The 12,943-nt window shown below is 42.9% G+C and overlaps 1 long non-coding RNA gene across 1 annotated transcript in view; it reads right to left on the bottom strand.

Moving 5' to 3' along the window:
* Window positions 1-12,943, bottom strand: part of LOC115065370 — a 24,033-nt gene that overhangs the window by 1,165 nt on the left and 9,925 nt on the right. Inside the window, exon 2 of the long non-coding RNA XR_003845157.1 lies at window positions 7,243-7,301. This is a non-coding gene — a long non-coding RNA (uncharacterized LOC115065370). The remainder of the gene's footprint in view (window positions 1-7,242; window positions 7,302-12,943) is intronic.

Here is a 12,943-nt window from a genome sequence, read left to right as displayed (position 1 = left end):
CCCTCCCCTCCCCCCTTCCCCTCCCTCTCCCATCATGATGCTTTGATATATTTGGAGTTTAGTTGTTGTTGTTATACATAGGGTCTCATTATGTACCTGGCTGGCCTGATACCCACATAGACCAGGCTGGCTTCAGACTCAAATCACCACTGCCTCCTGAGTGCTTGAATTAAAGGTCTGTGCCACCACAACCAGCCTCTGGAGTTTTGTGTGCAGTGGGAGTGGTTAAAAGTTTTGATTCATTCTGTGACACGTGGGCACCCAGTTTCCCAGTGCCATTTGTTAAAGATGGTCTTGCTCCAGTGTTCTAGTTTTTCTGTTCTCCTTGTCAAAAAACCAAGACGGCTGATGGTGAGGTCCTGGCCTGTGCTGCCATCAAGGACCATGTCTGGATCTGTGTCCCCGCGGCAGCTGGGGTCTGTGTCAATGTCAGTGGCTCATGCAATCACCACAGGTCATGCACATATCCCTGGTCTGGGCTACTGCATAGGGCCATGGTGATGTCCAAGAGCGACACAGCCCCTAACAAGCTGTGGTGCTCAAGGGAGCTGGCCCCATCCCTTGCCGGGGCAGTGTGAGTGAGCTCTAGCCTTGAGGATGTGAGAGCAGGAGATCAGAAAAATGTCACAGCATTATTTATGTTCAGGATTGCCTTGGCTATTCTAAGTCTTTTGCATTTCCGTATGAATTTTAAGATTTTTTTTTCTATCCTGAAGACTGGCATAGGGATTTTGATCAAGAAGGGTGGTCATTTTTACAATTCCAATAATCCATGAGCATGGAGGTCTTTCTATCTTCTAGTGTCTCTGTTTCTTTCTTCAGTCTTTGAAAGTTTTTATCACCTTGGTTTGATTTTTTTTGCAAGGTATTTTATTTTACCGAGGCTACTGTGAATGGTATTGTTTCCCCAATTCCTTTACCCCGTGTCTGTCATTAGTATACAGAAAGGCTACTGAATGGTTTTTGTGTGTTAATTTTGTATTTTGCTCGTTTTCTGGAAATGTTAACTAGTTCCAGTGGGTTTTGTTGGATCCCTTTTGTCGTTGTTCGTTTTATCTTTTTGTTTGTAGGTTTTATTTCATTTATTTTAGAAACAGGTTCTTAGTATGTGGCTTTGGCTGGCCTAGAACTCTCTATGTAGACCAGCATGGCCTGGAATCCACAGGGATCCATCTGTTTTTGTCCCCTGAGCACTTGGAGTAAAGACAGATGCCACCACACCTGCCAACATTATACTATCTTCTTTGAAGGTTTATTTTTATTATCTTTAAAAAGTGTGTGTGTGTGTGTGCGTGTGCGTGTGTGTATGTGCGCACGTGTGTGTGTGCGTGTGCACGTGCACGTGTGCGTGTATGTGTGCGCACGTGTGTGTGTGTGCGTGTGCGTGTGCGCGTGTGCGTGTGCATGCGCGCGTGTGTGTGTGTGTGTGTGTGTGTGTGTATCTGTGTATAAATATGTGCAAGTGAATACAGGGGTCTGTGAGACCAGAGCCATCAGATCCCTGGTAAGCTGGAGTTGCAGGTAGTTGTGAGTCACATGACATAGGTATTAAGAAATGAACTGAGGTCTTCTGCAAGGGCAACATGTGCTCCTGAACCCTGAGCATTTCTCCAAAGCTCTACTTTTGCCTTCAGAATCTCTTGCATATAGCATAATATCATCTGCAAACAAGAATATTCTAACATGTTCTCCTACTTGTATCCCTGTTAATTTCTTTTTGTTAAAAAAAATTGGATATTTCATTTATTTACATTTCAAATGTTATTGCCTTTCCTGGTATCCCCTCTGCAAACCTCCTATCACACACACACACACCCCTTACCCTACTTCTATGAGGGTGCCCCCCACTCACCCACCTATCTACTCCTGCCTCACCCTAGCATTCCTCTACACTGGGGCATCGAGCCTTCACGGGAACAAGGGCTTCCCCTCCCGCTAATGCCAGATAAGGCCCTTTGAGCTCCCTCAGTCCTTCCCCTAACTCCTCCATTGGGGTCCCAGTCCAATGGTTGGCTGTGAGCATCCAAGCATCTGCATCTCTATTGGTCAGGATCTGGCAGAGCCTTTCAGGAGACAGCTGTATCAGGCTCCTATCAGCAAGCGCTTCTTGGCATCAGCAATAGTGTCTGGGTTTGGTGTCTGATGCCTGTTATTTTCTTATTTTGTTGTTCTACCTAAGAATTCCATAACTATATGGAATAGAAGTGAAAACAGTAGACATCCTTGTCTTGTTCCTTATTTTAATAGGATTGCTTTGAGTTTTTCTCCATTTGGGAAAGAATGATCAAATGTTATGTGTGTGTGTGTGTGTGTGTGTGTGTGTGTGTGTGTGTATGAATGTAGCATATAAATATATATATATATATATACATATGTATAATTGTGTATTATATTGAGGTATGCTTCTTCCACCACCAAAGGGCAGGCCAATTTAAAGATAAAGTAACTATCAAATAAAAGACAGTCACCTAAATGCCAATCTTTTAATGAAGTAAATGAACATTGATAGCACTATGTATATGAATATATGAGTTACTATAGATATAAGTTAAAGGAAAAATACACCAAAGCTAGCAATTAGTCCTATGTCGAGGAAGGGAAAGTAGAAGGGGAATAGTAGGGATGACCTGTCAAGAGACGAGTCAGAGTTTGCTAAATGTATTATGAAAAGAGATAAAGAAATGTAATTAGATAACCTAAATGCAGTCCTATCTCTCAGGGAGCTGAGACATGCAGAACCCTATACCAGGCCAGTCTATATTTTCGGGGAAGCTTGTCAAAAGAAAGATGAAAAAAGAAATTATATATAAAAAATAAAAGGAGGGGAAGACGGAGGAAGGGAGAGAAGGGGAAGGGAAGTGTGAGGGCAGGGGAAGATGGAGAGGGAGCAGGAGAGAGCAGTCAGAGAGTTCACATACTAGCCTATGAAATAAACACGGGGTTTTAAAAGAAGGAGGAATAAATGTGAGGGGGAACCAGCTGGATGAAGATTGAGGATATGGATGCAATTTGGGCTGCTTGCTGGCTCCAATCTGCATTCTCTAGGCAATTCTTCTCAGCCTCCAAGATACCCGCCACACCCTTCGCAGGCTGGGTCATAAATTCTTGTCACATTTCTAGGCTGTCCACAGGGGTCAGGTTGCGAAAAGTGTTCTTACCTCTGGCTGGTCTCTTGTGAGGTCTGGTCATGGATGCTCATTAAACCTTTGGTCGTGCTGTAGAGTCCAGCTGGGAATGCTGGTTCTGGCCCGGGGTAGTCCTTCCTATTCTGGCTGTGGTTCTCTGCAGACACTGTCTCCAATCAGGGTTCCATCTTGTTAAATTCTGGACAGCTCTGACTCAAAGTTCCTCCTTCACAATCTAGGAGTATTTGGCTGACTGGGTTTCAGTGGAGAGCCCTATAACACTTGCTCTGAGATTCCAGAGAGGTGCTCGGACAATCTGTTGCAGCCGACTCACTGACTGAGTGGTCTAGGTGACCTATATCTCTTAGAAGCACTCACACATCTCAGGCTGGCCTCAAGCTCACTACGTAGCTGAAGATGACCTTGAACATCTTACATCATCTTGCTTCTTCCTTCTCAGTGTTGGATTTTTAGGCTAGGGATAAATCCCAGGGTTCATACAATACAATACACAAATATATATATACATATATATATATTATATATTACACAATTATTTATATATGTATATATATATATATTACATTTACACACACACACACACACACACACACACACACACACACACACCAGGCAATCACTGTATCATCCTTGCCCAGAACTTGAATGTTCTCAACAAAACAAACGGCAAGTATTTGAGGTAGCTAGCGAGCTGAACATAACACACTCTATTGTGTGTTATGAAATATACCAATAAATAGACCACAATGATGTGAAGAAGAGGGGTTTTCCTGCTGTCTTTCCTCCTTCTGCCCCTGTGTGTACAACTTTCATCTCCCTTCCTTCCTCTCTCTTTTTATTTTCTTCTTTAAAATGTCTGTTACTAAGAGTGTAATGCCTATTTTCTGAGGCTCTTCATTTTAAGTGTGGTTCTGGACACTCCCATTTTGGACTGGTTTTGAAGGACTAATTATGTACGGACAGAATCTGTGGTTTGAAGTCTGAGAAATCTACTTAACCTGTTTCTTGTAGATAGATGAATTATGGGACTCGGCACATAGTGTGAATTACTTACTCTGTGTATTGTGAAATATTGAGCACTTCAGCTGTATCTTGTATTTTCCTTCTTTAAATGGGATTCTCTATAATTCCAGAACCTTAGAGTTCATTAGACACACCATGATCTTTCATATCGAGGTAGAATAAAGAAGAAACCCAGTTATTATATAATGATTTGTTAGTGATTGCCTATCTGCCAGGCATGATGTCATTTGCTACCTGAAGCAGTATGACCTGGAGAAATAGATGAATATGACGGATCATTGCCCTTAGCAACCTGCTGACTGTCAAGTATGCAACTCTCACTTGCTTGCCTGCCCAACCTTGTGGTTTGAAAGTATAAAAATGAGAATGCAAACTAGACCTGGGATCAAAACCCTGCAGGAGCTTGCCCTGGTTGTGGTCTGTTGGTGATGTCGCCTCTCTTCCCTGGCGAGAGAAGGATTATCATTCCAGAAGGATTCCCACAACAATATGTGCCTGTGTTGTTCTCTCCCCAGAAATTCTCTTTTTTTCTTTTCTGATGAAAAATTTTAATTTATCTGTGCTTTGACCCATTATAATAAATAGAACTTGCTCAGAGTGTGTTAACGGAGTGAATGACCATGACAAATGAGTGGCTCCTTCATTACTCTCCGTCCTTCACCCTTCTTCTTTCTAACTTAGAACCCACTAATCTTTTGTCTTGTTGCTGGGGTGAAATACCTGATGGGAGGAAATCAAAGGAGAAAGGGATTCCTCTCTCTGGCTCGCAGTATCCTGCTGGAGAAGAAAGGCAGGAGGTGCTGGAGTAGCTGCTCACACTGCATCTGAAGTCAGGAGGAAGAAAGTGAAGCATGAAGGATCCGCAGCTGCCTCTCTCTGCTTGCACACTTCCAGATCAGTGAGACAATCATGCACAGTGGATGGATTGTCCCACTCAACCAACACAACCGAGGCAATTCCCATGGGGCCCGTGCTCCCCACCCCTAGCCCCATCTCCCAGGGGATTCCAGATTCTGTCCCGATGACAACACTGATCACTGCACTTTTAAAAGTGTCATCTCTCCTATCCCCTTCTGTTTTGCCTCCTTGCTTGTCTCTCTTCTGCAGGAAGATGCTTGACCATTGGTGCTGTTACCTGCGAGGATAGGTCTGAATGTAGCAGAAGCTCAACCAACTCTACCTGAATTGATTTGAGCCTTTGTTTATCTTGGATATCTGATTACTCCATGCCATTTACATGTTCATCTTCCAGTGCAGGCATCTGCCCTGCGTGTGTCTCTAGCTTCACATGATGCAATTGTTCTGGATGCAAACCTGTACACTACCTGCACAGTACCAAGAAGCATGCTTCTCTGGCATGCATTTATCATTTTATTTATTTAAAATGTATTTGAAACAGGAAACTATGTAACCCAGGCTGGCTTCTAGCTTATTATCCTTCTGTTTCTGCCTTGTGAGTTTGGGGATTATAGGTCTATTCCACGATGCCTGGCTTTATTCTTTGGTCTAGCTTCTTCCCTTGAACCCTACATTTTTAGTTTGTTTCGAGATCTAAAGAACCATTGGAAATGCAAACTCTTAGTGCACTATATTTAACAACAGCAGGGACATTTGTGTCTCAGCAGCCTTTGGAGGTCCTACGTGGTCCTTTTCTCAGTGTGGAATCTCAATCTAAGACAAGTTCTCTTCCTTACACCCCACCCTTCTCTGCTTGAAGGGAAACCAGAACCTAGTGCTTCTTTGTATGGGACGAGACACTGAACGGGACCCTGGACAGAGGCAGGTCAGAGGACGGCTTTCCGGTGCCTGGACTTTGAGATCATCCCTGGCATTGAATTTCATCTTCATCCCTTATCAGATGTTCTAATGTGGACAAATGAGTTTCTCCACCCCTAAATGATATGCTATCATATGGAAAATGGGGGAGAATAAAGAATACCTTTGTTGTGGGATACACACACACACACACACACACACACACACACACACACGGATTTGATGAGTTAAAGCATATAGACAGGTAGCCAGATTAGACACTTCATAGTTGCTAGATCCTCTTGTGAAAGTTGAGGCTGACTAAGGTTTTTACACCTTAGCCAATTTAAGTGTTCTTACTTTAATTTCACACGCACAGATCTGATAAGATATAAGTGATAGCTCCCCTTTGATTTATCTTCTTCCTCCTTGAGGGCTCCAGAAGCTTAGATTTTTTTTTTCTCCAAATGTATAGTCTCTGACAGGTCTTCTGGCTTAGGACCAACTCATAACTTCAAAGCTGTCTAACAGTAGCTTTGGAGATACTTTGGGCTGTTCTTTATTGCAAAGAGTACACACGGAGGGACCCATAGCTCCAGCTGTATATGTAGCAGAGGATGACCTTGTTGGACATCAGTGGGAGGAGAGGCCCTTGGTCCTATGAAGGCTTGATGTCCCAGTGTAGAGAGGAATGCTGGGGTGGGGAGACGGGGGTGGGTGGGTGGAGGGAGAGCACCCTCATAGAAGAAGGGGGTAAGAGGGTAGGGGAAGGGGGCTCGGGGGGGGGGTTGGAAGATGGAAACCAGGAAAGGGGATAACATTTGAAATGTAAATAAAGAAAATATCCAATAAAAAATAAACTAAAAATTTAAGATTTATTTTCTAATTTTTTTTTTTTTTTCGAGACAGGGTTTCTCTGTATAGCCCTGGAACTCACTTTGTAGACCAGGCTGGTCTCGAATTCAGAAATCCGCCTGCCTCTGCCTCCCGAGTGCTGGGATTAAAGGCGTGCACCACCACGCCCAGCTTTATTTTCTAATTTTTACTAATGTTTATATGTGTATCTGTCCGTACATATATATGTGGGGTAGTTAAAGAGACAGGAACCCCACCCAGCTGCTATCATTAAATTCTTCCAGTAAGATTTGCTCTTACTCTTCTTCTGCCCTGTTAGTGAAGATTTCTGGAAGTCAGAAATATTTTCCAAGCCCATCTTACTAGCCAGGATTCAGCTTGGTTACTTTTCTATTGCTGCAACCAAACACCACGACCAAGACAACTTATTAAAAAGAAAGAAATAGAATTGACTTTGACTTACAGTTTCAGAGGTTTTTGAGTCCATAAAGACAAAGTAAAGAAGCAGCTGACGGCTTACATCTTGATCCACAAAGATGAGATAGAGGATGGGGGAGAGGGAGAGGGAGGGGGAGAAAGAAAAAACGGAGAATAATACATGTCTTTGGAGACTTTAAAGCCCACAGCATCTCCAATAAGGCCACACCTCCTAGTCCTTCCCAAACATTTCTACCCATTGGGGACCAGGTATAAAACCATGAGTCTGTGGGAGCCAGTCTTAATCAACTATCACAGCCTTCTCCAGCAGTCATGGCTATTGTTTTAATAATCTTTCCTGATGCAGCAGTTCTCAACCTGTAAGTCACAAACAACCCTTTCTCAGGGGTCACCTAACATTACATTTCATAACAGTAGCAAAATTACTGTAATGAAGTAGCAACAAAAATAAACTTATGCTGAGCGTGGTGGCTCATGCCTTTAATCCCAGCACTCGGGAGGCAGAGGCAAGTGGATTTTTGAGTTTGAGGCCAGCCTGGTCTACAAAGTGAGTTCCAGGATAGCCATGGCTATACAGAGAAACCCTGTCTCAAAAAACCAAATAAAATAAAATAAAATAAAATAAAATAAAATAAAATAAAATAAAATAAAATAAAATAATCATTGGGGATCACCACAGCATGAGGAAGTGATTTAAAGGGTCACAGCTTTAGGAAGGTTGAGGTCCACTGCCCTGATGGAACTCTAGCTCTTCAAAGCCCAGCCTCCTCCAGTGGTCACTTCTTCCTTAGCACCATGTGGGGAATAGAAGGAACTATCTTAATGCCTTGTAAGTGGAATGATGATTAGCAGACCAGAACTCCTCCAGTCGTCCTGCGAATATAAGGAGAGACTGGCTGCCTACTGAGTTAGATGGACTTTCAGGGATGTAAGTGCAGAGGAGGCATAACCTAGGCGTGAGTTACCTAGGTGTGATGGGGGGACACAGGTTCTCCCTGGGACAACAGAAATAAGAAAGACCTTTGTTTTGAGCAAGGAGGGAGTCTACTTCTATTACTGGAGATTTGTCTGCTAGCCAATACCTCGTTTTATTGCAGTTTATACTCTAGACACAGAATGATCCTGCAGTTAGCACAAAGAAGGGGGGGATTATCCAGGAAACCAGCCTTGCTGGAGACAGGGGCTCAGACAGAGATTAAGTCTGCTGTTACCAGAGAAGAGCTATAGGGGCATTGAAAGGCCTCTTTCAAGCTCATAAATCTAGATTCTATTTCCTTCCAACCATTTCTATGGATTTTTAGTGCAACCAGAGGATTGGAATTCACAAAGGGTAAAATATTATTTCCAAGTCTGAGCTTGTACAGGAACAATTCTATCGGAGGACATAGCATCCTAAGCCTGTGAATAACTAGAAGTAATAATCCAATAGCTTCTGCCGGATGCACAGGTCCTTTGTTACCCAGTTGAGTCATAATTGTTCACGACCTGAGACTAGAGTGGACATGGGCTCTAGGAAGACATCTATTACTGTTATTTTTATAAAGAAGTGTAGCAAAAAACAAACAACAAAAAAAGTGGAAAGCAAACATTAAAAGGGCTCCTAATAACATACTGTTATACCCATATGTCAGCGTACCTCTCAGCCCTAGTTAGAAAAGCTTTCTCTTGTAGTAGAGGGGAACTAACTCCGAGACCCATCCATGAACAATGTGCAGAGAGTCACAAACTTTGGTCAACCCAGCCTTAAAAAGAATGTCTTTCTCAAACTCCTCCCTCCAAGGCTCAGGGATCCAAGAGCCGGAGATGGTGGATGGCTTCCAGACACAACAGGAGAGCTGATGTACACATGAACTCACACAGACTGTGGCAACACGCATTAAACCTGGTACACATCCAAGCCAGACAACATCCTGACACGGGGAAGGGAAGTGGACACAAAGTTCCACCTCTAACCAAGAAGCTGTTTGTAATACCCACTGGAAACAGGAAAATCACTTTCTTCTAATGGAGCAATGCTAGCTATATCAGTTACACTCCATGACATTCTGAGGAACTAATGGTCAACACAAAATGGACTCTGTGTGTGTGTGTGTGTGTGTGTGTGTGTGTGTATTTTGTTTTTGTTTGTTCTGATTTATTTTTTTTAAAGAACATGAAGTTGGGTGGCTATGGAGGATCCTGGAAGAGTTGGGGGAGGCTGAAAGGATATGATAAAAATATATTACATGAAAAAGATTTAAGACAATAAATAAAATAAGCACTTCCTAGTAAACTTAATACTCGCTTATCCAGGGATAACAATGATATTCCAGCGGTAGACATAAAGAAGAAAATTCAGCATTATTCAACTCAAATGTTAGTGAAAACTGGCAAGATTGTAAAGAGTGAATTAAGAAGACAAAGAGGGCAAACCCAGCTTCTCTCAGTCGTCCAGTAAGTAGATCCTTCCCTGGTCACTAGGATACCAACACCAGGAAGCTAGTGCGATGATGACCTCTGCTCTCTTTAGTCTTGTTTCTCCAGTGAGGCCTGGCCATCGGAACGCACACCACTGCTTGCTCTCAGAGAATCCAAGCTGTGTGGAAGTCCCTGGTTTTCTTGGCAACGTTTGTGCACTTGAGAAAGGAGGGCAAACAGGAAGGGTAAGCATAGACTCAGAGTCCAAGAGAAGTCCAACGCAGTTGTGGGACGCGATTTTCAAGGAGCTGGAAATATTAACTAGGTGGTAGTGACACCACCTGGTCATCATGGGGATCTTCCCTCGCACGGAGCACCGGGAAAAGGACTTGGATTTTCTGCTTATGCTATCTATGTTAGATGCAATGACAGTGACATCAGAAGTACAGGGGCCTTGATCTTGAGAGGTTTAATCATCTATGCAACCGGTAAAAGTACATTAATGCTAACTCCCTTACTTCAGCAGTTTGACTTGGGAGATTTGGAAAGTATGGAGTCCTGATACCCAGGCTTCTCTGGGCATCCCAACGAACACTCAAATCAACCCAGGCAAGGCTTTGATGGATAATAAACCTGATAAAATACTAAGGAAACCATGGAATCAAAGGCCACTTGGAACTCATCGAATAATCTATGAGAAAGAGATCCTTGTAGGTCTGTGTGGAAAGCAAGATGAAAACAGCAACAAGAAGATGTGGTCAAAGTTTCACTTTTCTTGCAAGTCTCTCCCATGGACTCTTTGGCTGTTTCATCCCAATACTAAATGCAAGAACTCGGGGCAATGAGTGTGGTCACTCCGTCCTGTAATCCCCAGACTTGGGAGGCAATTTTAGCTTTCTAGTGAGTTTGGAGCCAGCCTTGACGACACAGTAAAGTCCTGCCTCAAAACACACAAAAGATTAAGAAAACAACAATAATACTAAGACAAGGAAAACAGGGGACTATTCTGGGTTGTCTGGGATATTCTACTCACCACTGCGTGCAACATTCAGATTTCCACTACTGGGAGAAATTCCTAAGATAAGCAAGCAGTTCACAAGGAGAAAGCGTACATTTTTGACATGCAATTTCAGAGGCCCATGGGCACTTAGCCATGTCGCTCTGGGCTTGTGGCAGTTTGGCATAGTGCAGCAGGATCATAATACAGTGCAAAAGACTTATCTTCTCATGGTGTCCAGAAAACAAAGAGTGGAAAAATAGAATCCTTGAAGAGCATGTGCCCCAGTGAACTCTCCTCCTTTCCCTACCCCTAACATACTAAAGGTCTGCAGGTTCCTAGTGATGCCATGGGGTGACCAGTGAGGCTTGAACACATGGGCTTTTGGAGGACAGTTATGATCCAAACTAGTAATATACTACTTAACAGTGATACAATTATCCAATTTAATCTCTAATCTAGAACCACTTAATTTCTAGAACAAATAAACTGCTCTCAAACACGAGCTTTTTGATACCTTGTATAATTATATTTCTCTCACCTTTACCAAATCTATCAGTTAGGGTCTTGCCAGAAGAACAGAAATGACTCTACCATGTTCAGTTATGGACTTAATGTAGATCTTGGACTTAGGAGTCCTGGAAGGAAAAGCAAATAAGAAAAGAACTAGAGAAGCAAGAGGAGGAGATGGCAATGTGACACTCAGAGATCAGTATTTGACCAGCCTCAGGGACCAAGAGACTAAAGGGGAAGGAAAACCATCATCAAAATATATGATTCACTTCCTAGGCCAGCCAATACTAGGAATGCTGAGCACAGTCGCCCTTGCCAGTGTTGGCAACAATGAGGATCGGCAGTTGGAGCAGAAGGCTGGATCGCCGAAAGGCCATATCTGCTTCCACAAATACCAGCAGCTACAAAAGAGTATGAGGAATAAACAATGTCTCTTCCTTCTGCTGGCATTTAGCAGAAAGCCAAATACTACAAGCATTTGGAGATTTGGGGATGTAGCTGTGGATGTCTGACCCTAACAATACAAAACAGACAGAATGTGGTCCTGGAACTGAAGGAAAGAGGGAGGTAACTGGTCTACCAAGTAAAATAAGGCAAGATATATCTCCTAGAAGGCAAATGAACATGCGCCATTTGGAGGCTCATGCACGGTTCTCAGGGGGTATTAATGCTGTAATATGCTCCAGTCCTACATCAAGCACTTACTGGTTCTGACATGATGGGCAGAGAATGATGCCTGTAAAGTTTCATGCATACCACAAACTATGAAACGATGTTTCTTTGTCAGTATTAACTGAACTCACCCATCCATCCAACTCATCCAAACATCCAACCCAATCAATATATTTGTCCATTCAATTCCACTCATCTACCCATTTTCATTCAGTCCAACCCATCAATTCAACCCATGCAGCCAATGCATGAATGCATACACCCATCAACATGTATTATACATTATTTCATCTTCACAGTCCAATCCATTCATGACACATACATACATGCATTCACACACTCATACATACAATCCATCTAACCATCCAATCAGTCCATCCATCCAATCTATCCACCCAACCTAGTCCTATTAATTCAGTCCCATCCATTAATTCAACCATCCATCTATCCATTCATCCATCTATCCATCCATTTATCCATTTGGTTAGCACTTATTATCTACCAAGCATTGTGCTATGCACTGGAGATTCAAAGAGAATGCCAATCTTCCACAAGTAACATTCAAGCCAGGAAGAGATTGAACAACTTCAGTAGCCACAGGAAATATTACAAGTAACAATCACTTGTGCTAGTCAGTTTTCTGTTACTATAACAAAAGCCTGAAGGGCTCAACTAATGAAGAGAAAAGATTGATATTTGGCTCATAGTTTTAGAGAATTTGACCCATGGTTGAGTGACTCTGTAGCTTCTAGACCTGTGAAGATACTGTCTGTGACTATGGGAACAAGTGACATAGCCAAACTCCAAGGAGTTTGCCCAATGGCTGGAAAGCAAAGAATAAGGCAAGGATTAGACCACAGTCCCACAGTCCCCTTGAAAGGCATCCTTTCAGTGGCCTGAAGATTTCTCACTCTACCCAACCTCTTAAAGCCTCTACCACCTCACAATAGCACTACCGTGGAGACCAAGCCTTCAACACAAGGGCCTTTGGGTGACATCACAGAGCCAAGCAGGTGATGGAAATGAACAAAACCATCCAAGACCTAAAAAGGGAAATAGAAGCAACAAAGAAAACCCAAAATGTGACAACTCTGGAGATAGAAACCCTAGGAAAGAAATCAAGAGGCATAGATGTGAGCATCAGCAA

This window comes from Mus pahari, chromosome 1 (assembly GCF_900095145.1).
Source record: "Mus pahari chromosome 1, PAHARI_EIJ_v1.1, whole genome shotgun sequence".
NCBI lineage: Eukaryota > Metazoa > Chordata > Mammalia > Rodentia > Muridae > Mus > Mus pahari.
The sequence above is the reverse complement of the archived record's forward strand: the minus strand, read 5'-3'. Positions and strand labels throughout refer to the sequence as shown.